Source organism: Bos taurus, chromosome 3 (assembly GCF_002263795.3).
Source record: "Bos taurus isolate L1 Dominette 01449 registration number 42190680 breed Hereford chromosome 3, ARS-UCD2.0, whole genome shotgun sequence".
NCBI classification, from domain to species: Eukaryota; Metazoa; Chordata; class Mammalia; order Artiodactyla; family Bovidae; genus Bos; species Bos taurus.
In genome coordinates, this window is record NC_037330.1 from 31725993 (window position 1) to 31750488 (window position 24496).

The 24496-nt window shown below is 42.8% G+C and overlaps 1 protein-coding gene across 1 annotated transcript in view; it reads left to right on the forward strand.

Moving 5' to 3' along the window:
* The first annotated feature begins 19656 nt into the window (after positions 1–19656).
* Positions 19657–24496, forward strand: part of TMIGD3 (transmembrane and immunoglobulin domain containing 3) — an 83411-nt gene continuing 78571 nt past the window's right edge. The window contains 1 exon segment of the mRNA NM_001079645.3: positions 19657–19738. The gene's annotated coding sequence lies outside the window, so the exon portion shown is untranslated.

Here is a 24496-nt window from a genome sequence, read left to right on the forward strand (position 1 = left end):
CTTGGGCCAGATAATTCTTAGTTGTGGGGGGCTATCCCATGCAATATGGGATGTTGAGAAGCATCTGTGGCCTCTATCAGCTAGAAGCTGGTACCAACTCCCCAACCCAGGTATGACAACCCCAAATGTCTCCAGACATTGACTGCTCTTGGTTGAGAAAAACTGTTCTGGAACGTTGCTCCCCTGGCTATCCTCTCTCTCTCTCTCAGTTCAGCTCCGTTCAGTTCAGCTCAGTTGCTCAGTTGTGTCTGACTCTTTGTGACCCCATGGATTACAGCACGCCAGGCCTCCCTGTCTGTCGTCAACTTCCAGAGCTTGCTCAAACTCATGTCCATTGAGTCAGTGATGCCATCCAACCATCTCATCCTCTGTCGTGTCCCTTCTCCTCCTGCCTTCAATCTTTCCCAGCATCAGGGTCTTTTCAAATGAGTCAGTTCTTTGCATCAGGTGGCCAAAGTATTGGAGCTTCAACTTCAGCATCAGTCATTCCAGTGAATATTTGGGACTGATTTCCTTTAGGATGGACTGGCTGGATCTCCTTGCTGTCCAAGGGACTCTCAAGAGTCTTCTCTAACACCACAGTTCAAAAGCATCAATTCTTCAGTGTTCAGCTTTCTTTTTGGTCCAACTCTCACATCCATACATGACTACTGGAAAAACCATAGCTTTGACTATATAGACCTTTGTTGATCAAGTAGTGTCCCCACTTTTTAATATTCTGTCTAGGTTGCTCATAGCTTTTCTTTCAAGGAGCAAGCGTCTTTTAATTTCATGGCTGCGGTCACCATCTATAGTAATTTTGGAGCCCAGGAAAATAAAGTCTGTCACTGTTTCCATTGTTTTTCCATCTATTTGCCACGAAGTGATGGGACTGGATGCCATGATCTTAGTTTTTTGAATGTTTAGTTTTAAGCCAGGTTTTTCACTCTCTTCTTTCACTTTCATCAAGAGGCTCTTTAGTTCCTCTTCACTTTCTGCCATTAAGAGTGGCATCATCTGCTTATCTGAGGTTATTGATATTTCTCCCTGAATCTTGATTCCAGCTTATACTTCATCCAGCCTAGCATTTTGCATGATGTACTCTGAATATAAGTAAAATAAACAGGGTGACAATATACAGCCTTAATGTACTCCTTTCTCAATTTTGAACCAGCTCATTGTTCCATGCCCGGTTCTAACTGTTGCTTCCTGACCTGCATAAAGATTTTTCAGGAGGCAGGTAAGGTGGTCTGGTATTCCCATCTCTTTAATAATTTTCCACAGTTTGTTGTGATCCACACAGTCAAAGGCTTTAGAATAGTCAGTGAAGCAGGGTAGATGTTTTTCTGGAATTCTCTCACTTTTTCCTCCCTTGTGGGCTTCCCTTGTGGCTCAGCTGGTAAAGAATCTGCCTGTGATGCTCATTGGAAAGATTCCCTGGAGAAGGGAAAGGCTACCCACTCCAGTATTCTGGCCTGAAGAACTCCATAGACTGTATAGTCCATGGGGTCCCAAAGAGCTGGACGTGACTGAGACTTTCATTTTCACTTGCTTTTTCTATGATCCAATGGATGTTGGCAATTTGATCTCTGGTTCCTCTGCCTTTTCTGAATTCAGCTTGAACATCTGGAATTTCTCAGTTCATGTACTGTTGAAGCCTAAATTGGAGAATTTTGAGCATTACTTTGCTAGTGTATGAAATGAATGCAATTGTGTGGTAGTTTGAACATTTTTTAACATTGCCTTTCTTTGGGATTGGAACGAAAACTGACCTTTTCCAGTCCTGTGGCCACTGCTGAGTTTTCCAAATATCCTGCCATATGGAGTATAGCACTTTAATAGCATCATCTTCAGCCTCTTGGCACCTTTCTCTCATGAAAATATACTATATTTTCTAGTCTTTCAAAACAAAACTAGTCAATCAAACCAGAAGCCCTCTCCCTTCACTGTCAAGCTCTTCAAAAGCATAGCCTGAACTTGTGGTCCCTTTCCACCCATTCTTCCACCTGCTGCCATCAGCCTCCTCCAACCCCTTCGTGAGATGCTCCTACTGAAGTTCCTACTGATAAATGGCTAAATTCTGTCTCCTCTTTCCACTGCTCACCTTACTTAACTTCCCTGACATTTGATGCTTCAGAAATTCCAGGATGTCTTTCTTTACTGTTCTTCTTTGACTATGTTTCACAAACCCAAGTGGGGTCTCCTTTGTGCTATCTTTTAAATTCTGTCATTCCCCAAGCCTCTATTCTTCATCTTCTCTCTTCTCTCTCCCTGGCACATGTTCACTCATTTTCAAGGCTTTAATTCTCAATGAAGCATCAATAGCACAATGCTTAATTCCAGCCCCGTTTCTCTGCTGTGGAACTCACAGACTTCTTAAAGAGAACTTATTTTTCTCATCTCCTCATCCTAAAGTTGTCTCTCCTCCCATCTTCCCATGTCCCATCTCTTCTGCCCAATGGATTACAGTATGCCTTTCTGGCCCTGGTGATGCAGACCCTAGATGGGCACTTCAGCAAAGACATTCATCTTAGGTAACTCACTCATGCAAGACTGAATTGGTTCCTTGGTGGCCCTCCTCACAAGCCTCCGGCTGTAGCCAGTATGGAGCAGTGAACCTTAGTATTATATTAAATGATTTCCAGAAAGCCCTTGGAACACAGTGGATACTGAGTACAACATGTTAATTCCCTTTCCTGTTATTTTCTTCTGGAAGACACACTCTAGAACATTAAGAGTTGCATATGGGTAGTTAGATTATATGGGGTGTTTTTTTATGTTCTCTAATACTTTTCCCATTGAAAAGAAATTATTTTTGCAACTAAAGAAAAATGTTTTGTTAAAATGCTCTTAGGCAACTGATCATGCTACTTGCCTTTATTGGCTGTTCATTGTCCCTTGGTGGAGTCCAAAGCTCTAAGAATGTCTTACAAGATGACTTGTGATTTGGCCTTGATCTAGTTATATAAACTTATTTCATGCTCTACCACTGCCCCACCACTCATCACACACTCTGGCAACTCCAAACCTCTTCCAGATCCCTGACTGTCGCCTATTTCTGCAGAAGGTTCTTCCTCTACTTGATGACTGACCCATGTCCTCCAACCCTTCCCTTCCATCCCACATCACAAGTCCACACTTAGAATACTCTCAGACACCTGATCTACTCTCTTTTCTTCAAACTCAGTTCAAACACATCCTTGTTGGACCCTTTTTCTTTTTCATTCTGTCTTTTTCTCTCTTTTTTTTTTTTCTTTTTAAGCATATATCCTTCTCAGCTTTATTATATCTGGGTTCAGGAGTGATTTTGCCTGCTAAACAAAATTAGTTCTATTTCTTAATTTTCAATAGTGGTTCAGGGCCTTCTTGCCTATGATGGTAGATCACATTGATGTCTATTGAGTTCCACACAGTCAACCTCTCTAGGATTTCTGATGTGGCAGGTTGGACACTCCAATCCCTTCCTTTATTTTCATTTAAGAGAGGAGATTGGACTTAGACCCTCTTTTCCATGGGGCTACAACAGATGCTGGTGCACAAGCTTGTCCCTGAAGGTCTGGGCCAGCTTGATTTAGTTCTTGATCTGCATAGGTTGTTAACAAAAGTGTAATGGGTCCACAAACACAGTTTTTGTGGTAGTGGTGTGTGCAGTGAGCATAAATCATTAGTTTGTCCTGGATCACAGGGATTGTCTGTGGCTTCTGGCGGAGTCCAGGCATAGGCACAGCCAAGACTCTGGGGCCCATCAGGTGCTTATAAAGGAGAAAGAGTCAGTCGTCTGTTACCGGTTTATTAACATCCAGGTGGAAGAGATCCATACAGCAAAGTGTGGGGGACCCTCTCTCCAGGAGTGCTCCTCTCCCCAAATCTCCACGCATTCACCACCCAGAAGCTTTTGAACCCTGTTCCTATCTCCTAAGTCTCCAAGCTGAAAGTAAACATGCTCTGCTTTGTTGCTCTTTGTCCATTTAGAAATCTGTCAGGGCACCTAGGGTACTTGATTATATTTATTTGTCCTCTGTCTCCCTCTAAGAGACAGTATTTCTCCTTAAGGGCAAAGACTGTGTCTCTTGTTTGGCAAATAGAAGATGCTTATTTAGATTTTATCTCACTGAGAAGCACTGGGGTAGATTTTAGGGTTGGAAGAGAGAAAGAAAATAAGCCACAGCCCCTACGGCCTTTATGGGGCTTGCAATGGGATCATGGAAATGAATGTGATTAACTGGGGTAAAGAAAGAAGAAATCATATAAAAAGCTAACACTTTAGGACGTTACTGGTGGCTAAGTGGTAAAGAATCTGCCTGTCAGTGGTAAAGAATCTGCCTGTCAATGCAGGAGGCATGGGTTAGACCCTTGATCTGGGAAGATCCAACATGCTGTGGAACAGCTCAGCCTGTGCACCACAATTAGTGAGACTGTGTTCTAGAGACTGGGAGCTGCAACTGCTGAAGCCAGTGTGCCCTAGAGCCCATGCTCTGTAACAAGAGAGAAGCCACCCCAATGAGAAACATGCCCACCATAACTAGAGAGTAGCCCCCCTCACTGCAATAGAGAAAAGCCCGCACAGCAATGAAGACCCCGTACAGCCAAAAATAAATAAATACATACAAATTAAAAAGTTAACATTTTATATTTTTTTATCTCTCAGTTAACCCATGATCTACTTGGTAATAAGTACTATTATTCCAGGATGTCTGGCTCTTGAGAGTCACTTGGACAGCAAGGAGATCTGACCAGTCAATCCTAAAGGAAATCAGTCCTGAATATTCATTGGAAGTTCTGATACTGAAGCTGAAACTGCAATACTTTGGCCACCTGATGCGAAGAACTGACTCATTTGAAAAGACCCTGATGTTGGAAAAGATTGAAGGCAGGAGGAGAAGGGGACGATAGAGGATGAGATGGTTGGATGGTATCACCGACCCAATGGACATGAGTTTGAGTAAGCTCTGGGAGTTGGTGATGGACATGGAGGCCTGGTGTGCTACAGTTAGTGGGGTCACAAAGAGTTGGACATGACTGAGTGACTGAACTGAACTGAAGTACTATTATTTTGTAAATACGAAGAATTGAGAGTTTAATGAATCAAGTGACTTGACCAAGTAGCTGGTAAATGTCCAAAATCCAATGTCTTAATCTAAATACAATAGTGTGTTTGATTTTCAGTTTGAAGTCCTCAAAAATCTATTTGGGGAAAATTACCATCAGGGGTCAATTTGATCACTTACTCTGCAAGAAACCTGGATTCCAGCAAAAGAATACCCACACTGATAAACAATCAATCCATTGATTAATCCAGAGTTTCCAGGGACTGAGATCTCTACTGCTTCACTCTGCCATCTCCAACTCTAGAAAATCATTAAAAACAGAAGTTTCCCCCCAAGTTGCTGGATCCACCTCTGCTTGCCCTATGGAAACTCTTGGGTCTCAGGGGCCCTCAGAGGACAAGGAAAATCTGACCTGTGTATGGTCAGGCAACTGGAAGCGATTACTTCTCGGGGCACAGTTAGAGCACTAAGCCATGATGATACAGATCTGGGGGCTCTACTAAAGATGTTCATCTTAGGTTACTGAGTAACCCAAGGCTGAGTCTGTCCTTCCTCCTCCCCAGGCCCTCTTCCTAAAGCTCTTGCTGCAGGCTCATGTGGAGACTTACCTTCTGATAGCTTTGCTAATTACTTTAAAGTCTGATTGAGATCAGGTAGCCTCCAAGCTGGCACCAACACCCATTATACTCTCCAAAGATAAGGAAACCAAACATTAGCTAGCTGGTGGCAAACAGTGCCATAAAAGCGTCCACGCCTTCCTCCCCTCAAGGGAGCAGCAAAATGCCACTCCTGGCCTTATTTGGATAGGGAAATACAGAACTGAATATGACCTCAAGTAGATGGTTTAAGGTGACTTTAGTCCCGAGAGGTTCTCCTACGGGGATAGCTTTCATTTACCCTGGAATCAAGTGCCTTTCTTCCTTCCTTCCTTCAAGAATTCTCCAGATAACTTCACCTGCTTGAGCAGCTTCACTCTCCAACCCTGGATTATACATTCACTTACATAGCACTGAGAACTCTAATCATTATACATAGATATAGGATGCAGCTTAGAGAGTATTTCTTAGTATTTCCTTGATGTGTTTTGTTTTGTGTCTTGGGTATCCAAATAGTTTATATCCCCTTGTGGCCTTGGCTTGCAGTTACTGGAAGCAGGATTTTGGTTCCCCACCAGAGAATGAAGTCAGGTCATGGCCATGAGACTGCTGTATTCTAGCCACTACACCACCAGGGAGAGCTTCCCTGGTGGCTCAGATAGTAAAGAATCTGCCTGCAACGCAGGAGACCTGGGTTTGATCCCTGGGTCAGGAAGATCCCCTGGAGAAGGGAATGGCAACCCACTCCAGTATTCTTGCCTGGAAAATCCCAGAGACAGAGGAGCCAGGCAGGCTACAGTCTATGGGACTGCAAAGAGTTGGACACTTCTGAGCTACTAACACACACAGACCACCAGGGACCCGTAGTCAGTGACAAGGCCCTGGCGCATTGGCTTTGTACAAATGAATTCCCACAAAGACAGAAAGTAGTGAAACAAGTAAAATGTTTATTAGGCGGAAAAAGGGTTCGTGTGAATAGACTCACACGGGCAGGCTTAGAGAGAGAGTTTCGCTCTCATTGTGGTTTGAATGATTTATTCCGGACATCTCTTCCAGGTTTCCTCCGCCGATAATCTTGGTTTGCCTGGTTGTGAGTCTGTATTTGGTTTATTTCGGGTTCTGCCCCATGTGTGCCTGTCTCTTGGCCAAGATGGAGTCTAGCAAAGAGGCCTATGGTTAGGCTGAAATCATTTACTATGGGGTGACGCTCCCTTCCCTTTTGACTTTCGAGGAAACATTCTTGGCATGTGTAGTCAGGAATGTCTCCTTGACCTTGAGAATGAGAAATATGTTGTCTCTTTATCTCATATCTGGGCAGGGCTAAGCTCCTCTCTTGCGCCTGTCCTTCACGTCTGACCCACCTCCCCAGGGGACAAACGCCAGCTGCTCAGCCTGGGGCCCATCTAGCTCTTACCTCACTTGGGATCAAACAACCAGCTTCTTCAGTGTTGCCTGGTATGGTCCTCTGGCTGGAAGCCTGAGAATTGCTCCACCCTTATTAGAAATGCAGACTTGCTGGCCCCACACCCATCCCACTAAATCAGAATAAGATCCTCATTTTAACAAGATCCTCAGGTGATCCTCAGGTGCACCTTAACGCCTGAGAAGCTCTGGGCTAGAGTGTTGTTTACTGACACAGACTCTTCTGTGAGGCCAGCATAGTGGTCAGTATGTGGGGCAAGGGCAGTTTTCTACGTCCACCGCTCCAAGATTCACCAGTGTGGACAACAATTCCACCGATCCTTTCTATGTGGTTTTGTACATACTAAATAATTTTCAGTGCCCTGTGCAGATATTTTTATTAATGGTAAATACTGATAATCATAAGAACAAGAAAAGTTACTGAGCATTCGTATGCTAGGTGATTTATGTGTGTTATTCTTTTAATCATTATCGTATTAGTTTGCTGGGGTTGCTGTAACAAAGGACCACAGACTGAGTGGCTTAAACAACAGGAGTTAACTTTCCCACAGTTCTGGAGACTAGAAGTCCAAGACTGAGGTGCCGGCAGGTTTGGTTTCTACTAAGACCTCACTCCTTGGCTGTCTCTTTGCTGTGTCCTCACATGATCTTTCCCCTGCATGCGCCTGTCTGGTGTCTCTCTCAGTGTGTTCAAACTTCCTCTTCTTGTAAATCAGATTGGATTAGGGCCTCTGCTAAAGGCTTCCTTTTAACTTAATTACCTCTTTAAAGACCTTATCTCCAAATAAAGTTATCTTCTGAGGTACTGGAAGTTAGGACTTTAACATATGAATTTTGAAGGGGTATAATTGAACCCATAAAACTGTAAAGTGGCTGATAATTATAATCCCCATTTTACAGATGAAGAAACAGAGGCTTTAAAAAGTTGATTAACTTGATTAATGCCACATGTCTAGTAATGATAGAGCCAGAGCTGGACCTTTTCTGTTTACACATTTATTTACCAAACATTTATTGGATATCTGCTATGTGTATGCATTGGGATAAGTGACAGGGATACAGAAGTCATAGTGCCTGCTCTCATAAACCTTATATTTTTGTGAATTACTTTTTATTCTGGAGTCCCTATGCTTGCCCTTTCAAATGCTATAGAGATTCATTTTGTATAACTTCATAAAATATTTATTGCCAAATCCAAGAAAACAGTATAACAATCTTAAAAAAAAATACCAGACCCTGAATCTAGCCTCATAAACGTCTATCTGAGACTGAGACTATATTTGTTTCAGGTCAGTCCTGGCCATTTCCTCCAGTGATCAACTCATCATAGTTTGCCTGGAACTGTGGTCTTGGACTTCCTTGTTTTTTTTTCCCCTGGCTTTAGAACTTGGACTTCCATGGTTTTAGCACTGAAAGTCCTGTGTCCCAGGAACTTCAGCTCCAGGCAAACCATCAGAGTCGGTTTCCCTAATATTTCCTGATTTGTGCCTTGCCAGGATAGGAAGCAGCAGGAAACAGCAGACATCACATAAATAAAGAGCCAGATTTCAGATGCGAAATGGATTAACAGGAGAACAAAACTCAGTCTCACCCAGGCCTTTCTCTACTGCTGAGCCAGAAATTGTATGGCAGCCTTTTGCCCCCACAGATTGGAACCGAATCGGGGGTAATGGACTGTCTCCAGCTTCCACTGCTCTTGATGTAAATATGAATACTGCGAGTGAACAAGGTATCATCTCTTGAGGTTTCTTAGCTGAAGGTTCAGGAATTCCTGAGTAACAAATATCCAACTGCCCTTCCTTAGATAATCCTCATTTCAGGTAACAACAGGTGATGGACTCTAACCGGCCACCATGGTGGCCCAGGCAAGCATCTCAGACCAAACATCTTGGGGAGTGTGAGCCCACTATGCTTTGTAACATGAGAGCCCTCGGAATGTGCAGAAAGGAGCTCCTGAACAGCAGCCAAATCCTCCTGCGTTATGGATGACCATGGCGGGGCCCTGCTGACCTGCTCTGGTACTTTCCTGGTGCTGATGCATTTCCACTGCCCACTGCCTCTGAGATGCAGCTACTCACCAGCCTATGGAAATGACAGGCTTCTCAGCAGCAGAGGTGCCAAGTGCACTGCATTCCAGCCTTTGCTTTTTGTTATCCTATTAGAGCTCAAGGCTTCAACGAACGGGTCAGAGAATAAGGAATAGTCAGGGAGCCTCAAAATGAATTAAATCTCTGCGTGCATGGGTGCTAAGTCACTTCAGTCCTGTCCGACTCTTTTCAACCCTATGGACTGTAGTCCGCCAGGCTCCTCTATCCGTAGCAGCCAGAATACTGGAGTGGGTTGCCATGCCCCCCTCCAGGATATCTTCCCAACCCAGGGATCAAAACCAAGTCTTCTGTGGCTCCTGCACAGAGCCACAGAATTCTTTACTGCTAAGCCACCAGGGAAACCCCAGTTAAATCTATGGAAACTCCTAAATAAGAGATTTAGTTTTTTAACAACAGCAGAAAAAAAAAATAGCCAAAATGTATGTTGTTTTATCTGTTCTCTCATCAAATTCACGTGCATGTAAGGCAGCGTACATTCTCCTGGCAGAATGGCCTGTCACAAACACAAGGGCCCTTTGAACGTTCTGACTTCAGGGAAAGGGGGTTTCTTAGCCGTATTTACTTCCTTATTTCCATTTACTTATGCTTTTTCTATTTCAAGTTAGTCAAGAAGTTAACTGACACTTGTTTCACTAAGAACATGTATGTAATTGTGGTCTAATAAAAAATATATGTTTAGTCTCTGTCTCAGATTCTTGGCATAGAGCTCCTAAAGCCCTTGAAATTTCCTAATAAGAGCATCTTCTGTTATTTATAAAGAGCCTCTTTTGATCACAACCTGAGTTTTTGCTAATGACCTGACCCAGAGTGGGACCTCTAGACAGCTTCAAGATGGAGGTTGGTCACTAGAAAGATCAAACTTTCAGCCTCACTCTCTGACGCCAGGGAGAGGAGGGGTCTGGAGATGGGTTACAGAAACAGAGGGACCCAGGGAGTTTCCAGGCTGGTGAACACAGTAATGTGCTGGAAGGGTGCTGTACCCAGAAAGGACATAAAGACTCCATGTACTCCCCCACCCCCACCTCACACTTTGCCTTATGTATTTCTTCCACATGGCTGTTCCTGAGTATCCCTTATAATAAACTGGTAAACAGAGTGTTTTCTTGAATTCTATGAGTCATTCTAGCCAATTATGGAACCTGAGGGGGGTGGTTGTGGAAACCCTCAAATTTGCAGTTAGCCAAGCAGCATAGCTTGGCACCTCATTTACGTCTTGTGTCTGAAGTGGAGGCAGGCGTGCGGGACATGAACTTCAGGAGTCAGTTTCAGAATTGAACTAAACCAAATTGTTGGTGTTGGAGAACTGGAGCATCGATGTGAAAAACTCCCAAACCACTGATGTCAGAGGCAGAGTTAAAAAACGTAATTTGCAATGAACATACTAAGTATCAATGAAGAGACATAAAAATAATAGGTGGTCATTCAGAGCTTACAATCATTTGGGAGTTTGGATGCATATGAAAAAATTCGTAATTCAAAGTCATTTTGGTAAGTACCCAACAAGTGAATGGCTGTAACTTATCCTTGGATTCTCTTTCAACTTTAATATAATTTCAATTTGTATATATTCTAAGGTGGGGACTTCACTGGTGGCTCAGTGGTAAAGAATCCACCTGCAATGCAGGAGCCACAGGAGACTCAAGTTTGATCCCTGGGTTAGGAAGATCCCCCGGAGGAGGGCATGGCAACCCACTCCAATATTCTTGCTGGAGGATCCTATGGACCGAGGAGCCTGGCGGGCTACAGTCCATAGGGTATCAGAATTGGACATGACTGAAGTGACTTAGCATGCATGCATATTCTAAGGTGAACAGATTGTGGATTTATAAGAAGAGATGTTTCCTGCCTCCACATGACCTCAGAGACCCTGGGTTTCAGACCCTGCCACTTTGACTAGCTGCAACTCTGGCACATTGGCTCATACAGTGTTTGAATATCCAAGCCAAAATGAAGGTTAGATTGGCAAACTTTTGCACGTCCTTTGGGAAATTAAGACACTTCCTTGCACCACACACTCAGGGCACTGCACTCAGCAATTTCTTCCCTGACATTTCATGCTTTGTTTTTTTTTTCTTCAAGTGGAAGTTACACTGCAGAGACTCCTCCTATATCTGGGCAAAGACTTTTTCTATTTCTTGCTAATCAGAACCTTCCAGGGAAACCTCTGAACTCCCACATCCCACAAATACATTGTGACCTCAAAAGTGCTGAAAAGCAGGAGACTCTGAGACTTCTGAGTAGATAGCAGAATTGCCTGTGCACCCAAGGGTGATTTGACGACCACTGGGAAGGTCTCCTGGCCAGAAGTGGGCTTCCCTGTTGGCTCAGACGGTAAAGAATCCACCTGCAGTGCAGGAGACCTGGGTTCGATCCCTGGGTTGGGAAGATACCCTGGAGAAGGTATGGCAACCCACTCCAGCATTATTGCCTGGGAAATCCCACAGACAGAGTAACCTGGTGGGCTACAGTCCATGGGGTTGCAAAGACCTGGACATGCCTGTGCAACTAAGCACACACACATGGGGAGTTCTTCTGGCCAGAAGGATTCCTCCCTGTGGGACCTGGAGGCATTTCCATACTCAGAGGCCCTTGAAAGTGGCCATAGCTTAGAGTCCTAGAATCACTGAGGCAGAAGGGAGCTTAGGGATGACTTAGCCCACCTCCTCATTTCACAGTTCAGACAGGACTTGATTTGCCTGGGGTCTTATACCCAGGACAGTGGCAAAGCCAGGCTCTTTCTAAATATTACCAGGACTATAAGATAAAAATAAAATAAAATTTAAAAAAATGGTAACTTCCGTCACAGTCCAGTTAAAACCAGTTAAGACTCCATGCTTCCACTGCAAGGGGTATGGGTTTGCCCCTTGGTAAGGAAACTAAATCCCACATACTGCTCAGTGCAGCCGAAATAAAATAAAATAAAAAGAAATAAACATTACCAGGACTCATTCAGCAATATAAGTCTACCTCCTTAATCTGCAAGAATCATTTGCTAACTATGAACTTGACCCTTGGGAGGATGACTCTACCCCTGGAGGGGCTAAATTGTCAGGAAGAAGGAGGAGTCCCCAAGAAGATGAGGGGACACCAGCCATGGTTCCTGCAACTCCCCTGGAAAGACAGAGGGAGGCGAGCACTGCCCCACTGCTCCTGGCTCTTCTGCTTCGGGGCAGGTGTAGTGAGAAAATGACCGAGTTGCTCTGGAGGTTTGTCTTGTCTGCTCAGTTACTACTGCCTGGGAGTCTTAAGTCACAGAAACTTATTTTCTCCCAGTTCTGGAGGTTATGAGTCCAAGAACAAGGTGTCACAAAACTTGGTTTCTGGTGAGGCCTCTTTTCCTGGTTTGCTGGGGACAGAGGGAGGGAGAGAGGAAGGGGGAGAGAGAGAGATAGACATCTATCTACTTATCTCCAGTGTCTCTTCCTCTACTTATAAGGCTTCCCAGGCAGCACTAATGGTAAAGAACCCACCTGCCAATAGAGGAGACATAGGAGATGCAAGTTCGAACCCTGGGTGGGGAAGATTCCCTGGAGGAGGGTATGGCAACCCACTCCAGTATTCTTGCCTGGATAATCCCACGGACAGAGAAACCTGGTGGGCTACAGTCCATAGGGTCACAAAGAGTTGGACACAACTGAAGCAACTTAGTACTCACCTCATCTTACAAGGATACCAGTCCTATCGGGTCAGGGCCCCACACTTTTGACTTCATTTAACTTAATTACCTCCTTAAAGGCCCTACCTATCTCCAAAGACAGTCAAAAGGAGGTATAGGGCTTCAAGATAGGAATTTTGACAGGACACAGTTCAGTTTCCAGCAGGGTTGTCATTTTACCCTGGGGAGGATCTCAATCTTAGTAAGACATTTATCTTGACCATGATGAGACTGCCAGAACTAGGTGTGCCATTCTAGGCTCTTCTGCTTTCAGTGGACAGATTTTGCAGCTTCATGGTACACAAAATGTTACACACCCTACTCAGGAAGCCTCCCAGCCACCCTGCCCGAAGGTGAGCCAGGCGCTCCTCTTTCTGCTTCCACAGCACCCGAGGAGAGAGCTCTTAGCTTTGCATTCCTGATGTAGCTCTATGGTGGCCTGTTTTCTATCTCCTTCGCTTAATGGTGGACTTCTTGAGGGCAGGGCCTCTGTCTCATCCCGTTCATGTGTCTATCAGTGTCTTTAACCTTTAGATATTTGATAAATGTTTCAGGGATGAATGAAATGCCTCCTAAAACTATCGGAACAGAGCTAGACATATGGTGAGACTAATAAAGCTTAAGGATCAGGGCCCCTCATTTACATGAAGACTGATCTAGCAATTTCAAAGTCACAATTTGGTTTTCTTTTCCTTAAAGAGATTGCTAATTCCCACCCCTTCCAAAACAAACAAACAAAACACTACATAAATTCTGGCTCCATAAAACCTGGGTATGCCCCTGCATTGTTAACGTTGGGTGTGGCTCTCTGCTGTCTTTAATATTTCTTCCTTACACAGCTTGCCCGTGGAGGAGAGGGAAACACCTCAAATATATTTTTCTTTCCTGAGGCTATTTTTGAGAGACATAATATTGTTGCTAAGCCATCTATCTTATTAGTATTTTAATTTTTACTGGAGTATATTTGATTTACAACGTGTGTTAGTTTCAGATGTACAGCAAAGTGAATCGGTTATACGTATATCCACAATTTTATTTTCTATTCCCATATAGGCCATTACATAGTATTGAGTAGAGCTCCCTGTGCTAGTCAGTAGGTTCTTATTAGTTACCTATAGTAGCTACAGTAGTGTGTGTATGTCAATCCAATCTCCCAATTTACCCCTCCCCCTTTAATTCCCTGGTAACCGTAAGTGAAGAAAGCTGAGCGCCGAAGAATTGATGCTTTTGAACTGTGGTGTTGGAGAAGACTCTTGAAGAGTCCCTTGAACTGCAAGGAGATCCAATCAATCCATTCTAAAGGAGATCAGCTCTGGGTGTTCTTTGGAAGGAATGATGCTAAAGCTGAAACTCCAGTACTTTGGCCACCTCATGTGAAGAGTTGACTCATTGGAAAAGACTGATGCTGGGAGGGATTGGGAGCAGGAGGAGAAGGGGATGACAGAGGATGAGATGGCTGGATGGCATCACTGACTCGATGGACATGAGTCTGAGTGAACTCTGGGTATTGGTGATGGACAGGGAGGCCTGGTGTGCTGCGATTCATGGGGTCACAAAGAGTTGGACATGACTGAGCGACTGAACTGAACTGAACTGAACTGAACCATAAGTTTGTTTTCTGTGACTCTACTTCTGTTTTGTAAATAAATTCATTTGTATCCTTTTCTTAGATTCCACATATAAGCAAAATCATATGATACTTGCCCTTCTGTGTCTGAATTAGTTCACTCAATATGACAATCTCTAGGTTCATCAATGTTGCTGCTGCTGCTGCTGCTAAGTTGCTTCAGTCGTGTCTGACTCTGTGCGACCCCATAGACGGCAGCCCACCAGGCTCCCCCATCCCTGGGATTCTCCAGGCAAGAACACTGGAGTGGGTTGCCATTGCCTTCTCCAATGCATGCAAATGAAAAGTGAAAGTGAAGTCGCTCAGTGGTGTCCCACTCTTCGCGCGCGACCCCATGGACTGCAGCCTACCAGGCTCCTCCGTCCATGGGATTTTCCAGGCAAGAGTACTGGAGTGGGGTGCCATTGCCTTCTTCACAATGTTGCTGCAAATAGCATTATTTTTCTCTTTTTATGGCTGAGTAACATTCCACTATAAATATGTATCACATCTCCTTTACCCATTCTTCTGTTGAAGAATGTTTAGGTTGCTTCCATGTCCTCAGTTCAGTTCAGTTCAGTCACTCAGTCATGTCCGACTCTTTGTGTCCCCATGAATCGCAGCACGCCAGGCCTCCCTGTCCATCACCAACTCCCAGAGTTCACTCAGACTCACGTCCATCGAGTCAGTGATGCCATCTAGCCATCTCATCCTCTGTCGTCCCCTTCTCCTCCTGCCCCCAATCCCTCCCAGCATCAGAGACTTTTCCAATGAGTCAACTCTTCACATGAGGTGGCCAAAGTACTGGAGTTTCAGCTTTAGCATCATTCCTTCCAAAGAAATCCCAGGGCTGATCTCCTTCAGAATGGACTGGTTGGATCTCCTTGCAGTCCACAGGATTCTTCAAGAGTCTTCTCCAACACCACAGTTCAAAAGCATCAATTCTTCCGCGCTCAGCTTTCTTCACAGTCCAACTCTCACATCCATACATGACAACTGGAAAAACCATAGCCTTGACTAGACGAACCTTTGTTGGCAAAGTAATGTCTCTGCTTTTCAATATGCTATCTAGGTTGGTCATAACTTTTCTTCCAAGGAGTAAGCGTTTTTAAATTTCATGGCTGCAGTCACCATCTGCAGTGATTTTGGAGCCCCCCAAAATAAAGTCTGACACTGTTTCCACTGTTTCTCCATCTATTTCCCGTGAAGTGATGGGACCAGATGCCATGATCTTCATTTTCTGAATGTTGAGTTTTAAGCCAACTTTTTCACTCTCCTCTTTCACCATCATCAAGAGGCTTTTTAGTTCCTCTTCACTTTCTGCCATAAGGGTGGTGTCATCTGCATATGTGAGGTTATTGATATTTCTCCTAGCAATCTTGATTCCAGCTTGTGCTTCTTCCAGCCCAGCATTTCTCATGATGTACTCTGCATATAAGTTAAATAAGCAGGGTGACAATGTACAGCCTTGATGTACTCCTTTTCCTGTTTGGAACCAGTCTGTTGTTCCATGTTCAGTTCTAACTGTTACTTCCTGACCTGCATACAAATTTCACAAGAGGCAGATCAGGTGGTCTGGTATTCCCATCTCTTTCAGAATTTTCCACAGTTTATTGTGATCCACACAGTCAAAGACTTTGGCGTAGTCAATAAAGCAGAAATAGATGTTTTTCTGGAACTCCCTTGCTTTTTCGATGATCCAGCCATGTTGGCAATTGGGTCTCTGGTTCCTCTGCCTTTTCTAAAACCAGCTTGAACATCTGGAAGTTCACGGTTCACGTATTGCTATTGTACGTGAAGCCTAGCTATTGTAAATAGTGATACAAAGAATACTAGGGTGCATGTATCTTTTCAAATTATAGTTTTCTCTGGGTATATGCCTAGGAGTGGGATTGCTGGGTCATATGGTTGTGCTATTTTTAGTTTTTTAAGGAACCTTCATACTGTTTCTCCACAGTGGCTGTACCGATTTACACCCACAGTGTAGGAGGGTTCCCTTTTCTCCACATCCTCTCTAACATTTATTGTTTGTAGATTTTTGATGATGGTCATTCTCACACTTGTGAAGTGATACCTCAACGTAGTTTTGATTGTATTTCTCTAATAAGTAGTGACATTGAGCATCCTTTCATGTGCTTTTTGACCTTCTGCATGTCTTCTTTGATTGTTTGTTTCTTTGATATTGATCTGCATGAACTGTATATTTTGGAGATTATTTCTTTGTCAGTTTCTTTGTTTGCAAATATTTTCTCCCGTTCTGAGGGTTGTCATTTGTTTTGTTTATGGCTTCCTTTACTATGTAAAAGTTTTAAAGTATTATTATTATTTAAATTTTTATACATTTTTAAAGGTTACACTCCATTTACATTATTACAAAAGATTAGCTATATTTCCCATATTCACCCTTGTAGCCTCTCTTACACCCAATAGTTTGTATCTTCCACTCTCCCACCCCTATACTTCCCCTCCCCTCCCTCTGCCCACTGGTAACCACTAGTCTGTTCTCTGTATCTGTGAGTCTATTAAGCCATCTTTTGATCAAAGGAAGTGAAAATACTGGAGCTGTGTGCCTGGCATCACGGAATACACTGACTTCTAAAATATTGTGTGTGTGTATGCTCAATCATGTCCGACTCTTTTTGACCCCATAGACTGCAGCCTGCCAGGCTCCTCCGTCCATGGGATTTTCCAGGCAAGAATACTGGAGTGGGTTGCCATTTCCTTCTCCTCCAAAGTATTAAGGACTGGATAAAATGCCCAAGTGTAATTCCAGGAAGATTTCCTTCCCACCAACTATTACTCAGTGCCTTTCCAGAAAGGGGAAGCCCAGCATGTGGGCCAGCCCTCACATTCTGAATCCGTTTAGGAGTTTACTCGTCTGCCGGGACATGGCTTCAGAGGGCAGGAATCTTCATACCCACTCAGTCGAAAGTCTAGCCAACCTGAACTCTCATTACTGCTTCGTGTTAGCCCACTTCTCTCTTTGTCTCCACTGTCACTGTCTTGCTCCCTTGCCTGGTTATTGCACTAACTTCCCTTCCTTCTTCAGCTCTTGCCCTCTTTAATTCATCCTTCACACAATCGCCAGAGAGACCTTTTCAACAATTCCAAGCTGATCTTGTAGCTCTCCTGCTTGAATCCCTTGGTGACTCTCTATTATGCTCAAGATAAAGCTCAGATTCCGTGGTGTTGGATACAGAGCTCTCAGGCGCTGGGTGCTGTCTGCCTTTCCCTCCTGTCTCCCTGCTGCCTCCCTGGCATTTCAGGGCTCACCTCATGAGTTACGTGTAGTCCCTGGAAGGTGCTGAGCTCACTCCACTGTCTGGGCTTTGGCACACAGAGCCTGCTCTGCCTAGAGGCTTCCCTTCTTTGCCCTGACTCATTTTCGCTTTCAGTTTAGGTCAGTGCTATCTGCAGAAAGATTACAGAAGCCACACAATTTCTAGGAGCCATGTTTTTAGAAGTAAAAAACAGCACATAAGCACCACAGCCTAACAATAATATCTTACATGATGCAACGGCAAAGGAATGTAGTCCTACCAAAACAATAAAGTTGTGTTTAATAGAAAAATATTCCACACTGTTTCAACTTTTAAATTTCAACTTATTAAAATTACAAGTCCCGCTCCTATTCTTCATTCATACCAGTCACATTTCAAGTGCTTAATCACCCCATATGGTCACCGTACGGACATCAGAGGTTTAGTCGTCACTCTCTCTGACACGCCCAGCCAGCACTGGGTCCCCTCCCAAATATTACTACAGTATTTTGTGGTTAACTCAAGCACAGTGCTTATCACCCTGTGATAGAGTGGCACGCTTACTTGTCTCTGTTTTTCATTACCACCTTCTTGACAGTAGGACTTTGTCTTACAAAGTTATCTTGATATTTTCAGCAGCCAACAATCCTGGCTAAGATAGCCGCTCAGTTTGTTTGAATGATGTTGAATGCTTGAACAGCAGCAATCTCCTCAGGGCCTTTAAGGCACTGCAGAATCTGGTCCCTGACTTGCTCTTCTCCTACCACCCTTCCTTGTTCACTGTGGCAGCCACACCGGCTCCTTATCATTCCTTGAATGGTCTGTGTATGTGCTAACCTCAGGCCTGTAGCACAACGTTCTCTGTCCCCAGAAAGCCCTTTTTCCTCATTGAATGTATCTTTTCAACTTTTTTCATTTATTTATTTTTGGCTGTGTCGGGTCTTAGTTGTAGCACTCCAGATCTTTGACGCGTTATGCGGGATCTTTTCCTTGTAGTACACAGACTCTCTAATTGTGGTGCACACGCTGCAAAGCACATGGGCTCTGGATTCGGGCTTAGTTGCCCTGTGGCATGTGAGATCTTAGTTCCCCAGCCAGGGTTCAAACCTATGTCCCCTGCATTGGAGGGAAGATTCTTAATCACTGGATCACCAGGGAAGTGCAAATGTCTTTAAAGTGGCCTCAGTCTGCCAGCCATTTTCTAACCCCTTAACTTCATTTTTCACCACGTTGCCCATCACCACCTGACTCTTCCTACCAGAATTAATTATTTATTTATAGTCGATTCCTTTATATTTACTTGCATTATTTACTTATAATTATTGATCACTGCTAGAACAAGGGACACTGTCTCCCCTGGTGGCTCAACCGGGAAAGAAACCACCTGCAATGCAGGAGACCCAGGTTTAATCCCTGGGTTGGGAAGATCCCCTGGAGAAGGGAACGGCAACCCACTCCAGTATTCTTGCCTGGAGAATCCCATGGACAGGGGAGCCTGGCAGGCTGCAGTCCATGGGGTCACAAAGAGTTAGACACAAGTGAGTGACTAACACTTTCACTTTTTCACTAGAACACAAGTTTCATGAGAGGAGGCACTTTTCTGTGATGTTCAATGCTGTCTTTCCAGAACCTAGAACTGTTCATGGCACCTAACAGGTGCTTATTAAACATTTATTGATTGCAAGTTTAGACTATCTATCTGAGGGGAGCTTAGGGAAATGGAAAAGGCACTCAGAAGCAGAGTTCCAGAAATTTCAGTATTTCTTCCCTTTAAATTTTAAAAAGTCCAAATGGCTTGAAAGTTATTCAACTTTCAGATTTTCTTTGGCTTATGGTGTAAAAGTTGCTGCAGGAGAAAAAGGATAATTGTGAGTTTTAAGAGGTAGTCTTTATGAGTAAGTCCTGTTTTTTGCCCCTAGAACCAGGGAACCCCTGATCCTCTAACGGCAAAAGGGTTGGATGAGTAGAATGTGGCTGTTGGAAGCTTTCACGGCAGTTGGTAAGGGACACCAGTTGGACCGATGCAGGGACTCCAGCAGGTTGCTTGGGAGCGAAAGGGACAAGGTAGGAAAGATGCTGGGAAAAGCAGTCAGAGCGACACTGGTCCTGAGTGGCAGTAAGACAGAGCAGAAATATGAGCTAGAGGCAAAGATCTCTGTGTCTGCACACTGATCACTTTGAAACACGACTCGGTGATGTGAGGTAAACTACTCAATCAATGCTTCGTCCTCACTTGTGAATAGAGATAATTTGTATCTCACAGGGTTGTTGTGAAGATGACATCACATGATATATATGAAAGTGCTCTGTAAGCAGAGAAATACAAGTTTTTAGCACTGTAGGCATTTTCCCATGAGTTCTCTTGTCTGCCTGGACAACACATTCAATCATTGAATTTCTTTATTGTTTATAACTCAGGGCTCTTATAAACTTTTATTTTGTTATAAAACTCAGCCCTTTCCTCTTGAATGTCCCTCAGGGTTCAGAGAAATATCAGCCTGGCTTGGAGAACCATCATAATTTGTGACTTAATGGACTACACTTTGGCATTTCACTGGATACTGTTTTTTATTGATTTCATATGTGAATTTCTTCTACCCCCAGATAGACCATAGCTGTTTGGTGCTGAGGACTCAGACTTACTGAGGACATTTACTCCTGGGTTTAAATTTTGGCTTTGCTACTTACTTACTCTGTAGGACTCTGGGTGGGGTTACTTAATCTCTTAAAGCATTATTCTTTTCATCTACAATATTGACGTTATAATAATATCATTTGTACTGTGAAGTGTTGTCGTGAGAATTCAGAGAGATAATGCATCTAAAGTTGTTAACCCAATACCTAGTATGTGGTAAGAGCCTAGTCAATATTCTGAACAGGAGTTGCCAGCAAAACCCTTGGCACATACTAGTGCTGGGTTTTCCCAAACTACTTAACTGAGAACTGGAAGTGAAGAAAAGAAAGCAAACAATAATTCAAAGCCAGTTTTGGTTTTAATCTTCCAGCCTATCAGTAGAAACTGAAAGCATTATGGCTTCCTGACACAGGTAGAGACTTAAACAATAATATTAAGGCAATTTATTTTCTTGGGTTGACAACTGATAAATCTCACTTGAAATATGGCAGTACGTTTGGGCAGAAGGGGATATTGGCTATATTAGTACTGAGATGTTGATGGATGTACATAGGAGGCAGCATATTTTCGAGGTATTTTCCTATTACAAATCATTCTGCCCCATTTCCGGACCATGCATCTTGATTCTTGTTCAGAAATTTTGATGGATACAAATGTAGATATTATTGTACATCAGCAAAAGTATGATTAGCATTATGTTTGTTTGTCTGGCTATTTGTTTAATTTATCCACACAATAAACAGTTTTTGAACTACTGAGCTCCATAGTAGGTTTTTGCTGTCAAAGACAAGGCACAGATTTTGACCTTGTATTCTGATGCAGGAGACAGACACATAACCAATGGAATTAAAATACTGCACAAAATTACATGAGGTATATTTTCTACTTATTTCTGTAAATTATAAAAAATGAGTACATATTTTTGTTCTTTAGTCACTAAGTTGTGTTCTACTCTTTGTGACCCCATGCGCTACAGCATGCCAGGCTTCCCTGTCCTGGACTATCTCCCAGAGTTTGCTCAAACTCATGTCCCTTGAGTCGGTGGTATCATCCAACCATCTCATCCTCTGTTACCCTCTTCTCCTTCTGCCCTCAATCTTTGCCAGCATCAGGGTATTTTCCAATGAATCAGCTCTTTTGAATCAGGTGGCCAAAGTATTGGAACTTCAGCTTCAGCATCAGTCCTTCCAATGAATATTCAGGGTTGATTTCCTTTAGGATTGACTGGTTTGATCTCCTTGCAGTCTGAGGGACTCTCAAGAGTCTTCTCCAGCACCACAGTTCAAAAGCATTAATTCTTCGGCATTCAGTCTTCTTTATGTCCAACTCTCACATCTGTACATGACTACTGGAGAAAACATAGCTTTGACTGTATGAATGTTTGTCAGCAAAGTGATGTCTCTGCTTTTTAATATGCTGTCTAGGTTTGTCATAACTTTTATTCCAAGGAGCAAGCATCTTTTAATTTAGTGGCTGCAGTCACCATCTGCAGTGATTTTTAGGTAGAGTTATTTTTCATCTCAGATTTTGGAAAATTTTGTATTTCTCTTTTATGGCTTCCACAGTGGTGTTGAGAAATCAGTTGTCAATCTTAATATCATTCCTCTGTAGGTGATATCTTTTTGCTTTGACAGGTCTTAACATGGTCTCTTTGTTAGTCTGTGGTTTCACTCCAACGGACCGAGATATGTATTTATTTTACTAGGGATTAATTGTGATTTCTTAAGTTTAACATCCCTGTCTTTTTATTGGTTCTGAAAAATTATCAGCCATATCCTTCTTTGCATCCCACTCCAGTACTCTTGCCTGGAAAATCCCATGGATGGAGGAGCCTGGTAGGCTGCAGTCCATGGGGTCGAGAAGAGTCGGACATGACTGAGCGACTTCACTTTCACTTTTCACTTTCCTGCATTGGAGAAGGAAAAGGCACCCCACTCCAGTGTTCTTGCCTGGAGAATCCCAGGGATGGGGGAGCCTGGTGGCTGCTGTCTATGGGGTCACACAGAGTCAGACACAACTGAAGTGACTTAGCAGCAGCATACATAACAAAATTTACTGTTTTAACCCTTTCTAAGTGTACAATTCAGCAGCATTAAGTACATTCACATTGTTGTACAACCATTACCACCATCTGTCTCTGGAACATTTTTTCATCTTCTAAAACTTTAATTCTGTACTCATTAAACACTAACCCTCTCTTAGCCCAACCCCTGGCAATCACCATTCTACTTCTTGTCTCTGTGAATTTGACTACAGTATTCTAGGGATCTGATGTAACTGGAATCAAACAGTATTTGTCCTTTCATAACTGTGTTATTTCACTCAAGATAATTTCCTCTATGTTCATTAGTATTATCGTGCGTGCCTTTCCTTTCTAAGACTGATTTTACTGTATTTCATTTCATTGTATGAATCTACCACATTCTGTTTATTTATTCACCCAGGTTAGACTGTATTTCCATCTTTGGGCCATTGTGAAGAATGCTGCTATGGGTAAACCAATATCTGAGTCCCTACTTTCAATTCTTTTGGCTGTATAACCAGAAGTATCACATAATAATCCCATTTTTAATCTTTTGGAACCACCATACTATTTTCCACAGTGACTGTACCATATTACATTTCTCTGAGCAGTGTACAAAGTTTCCAATTTCTCCCCATCATCATCTATACTTGTTATTTTCCGCCTGATGTGGTTCCGTTTTTGTTTTCTTTCTTGATAATAGTCATCCTAATGGGTGTGAAGTGGTTTCTTATTGTGGTTTTGATTTGCTTTTCCCTAATGATTAATGATATTGAGCATCTTCTCATGTGCTTATTGATCATTTGTGTATTTTCTTTGGAGAAATATCTGTTCAAGCCCTTTGCCCATTTTTTTTTTTTGGTGTTGTTGTTGAATTGTTAAGAGTTCCTTATCTAGTCTAGATATTAGTTCCTTATTAGATATATGACTTGCAAATATTTTCTCCCATTCTATGAGTTGCCTTTTTACTTTGCTAATAGTATCTTTTGATACTCAAAAATTTAAAGTTCTGATATGGTCCAATTTTTTTTTTTTTTGTTACCTATGTCTTTTTTAATTTTTTTGGCCAGACCTTTTGGGATCTTTGTCCCCCAGCCAGAGATCAAACCCCTGTCCCCTGCAATGGAAGACTAACCCTGGAGTCCTAACCACTGGACTGCTAGCGAGTTTTCTGTTACCTACATTTTTGCTGTCATACCTAAGAAATCATTGCCCAATCCAATGACTGAAAATCTTGCTCTATGTTTTCTTCTAAGAGTTTTATAATTTTAGTGCTTCCATTTAGATTTTTATCTGTTTTAAGTTAATTTTGATATACAGTATAAAACTTCACTTTTTTTTGCATATGAATATCCAATTTTCCCAACACTATTTGTTGAGAAGCCCATTGTCTCTTTAAATATTGCCTCTCCATTTTTCATTTCTAGTCCCTCCTCTGGAAAGCTACATAGACACAGATTCACTTCATCTTCCATGTTTCTTATTACTTAATCTCAATTTCCTTTATTTTTGTAATACTTATTCTGTTTAACTTCTTCTACTTTGTTTTTCAATTGTAATAATTCTTTGGGTTAGTCTACTATTTAACCTGTCCACTGAGTTTTAAATTCAATTATTTCATTTTTTAAAAAATTTCTAGAAGTTCTATTTAGTTCTTTCCCAAATATGTCTTGTCATTTTTGACAGTCTCTTATCCTTTGCTCATATTTTTAATTAATCCTCATACTTTTAAAACATATTATACATACTTATTAAATATTCTATAACCATTAATACTCATACTTAAAATTCATGCACAGAATTTTGCGTACTCATCTATTTTGTGATTTTTCATTGTGAGCTAACATCCTTTGGAGCTTGGTGGGAACTCTGAGAGAACTGAGTGGAGAGAACTTGTGTCTGCTTTTACTAGAAGCTAGGATACTACCACGGAGAAGGCAATGGCACCCCACTCCAGTACTCTTGCCTGGAAAATCCCATGGATGGAGCCTGGTGGGCTACAGTCCATGGGGTCTCAAAGAGTTGGACACGACTGAGTGACTTCACTTTCACCCTTCACTTTCATGCATTGGAGAAGGAAATGGCAACCCACTCCAGTGTTCTTGCCTGGAGAATCCCAGGGATGGGGGAGCCTGGTGGGCTGCCGTCTATGGGGTCGCACAGA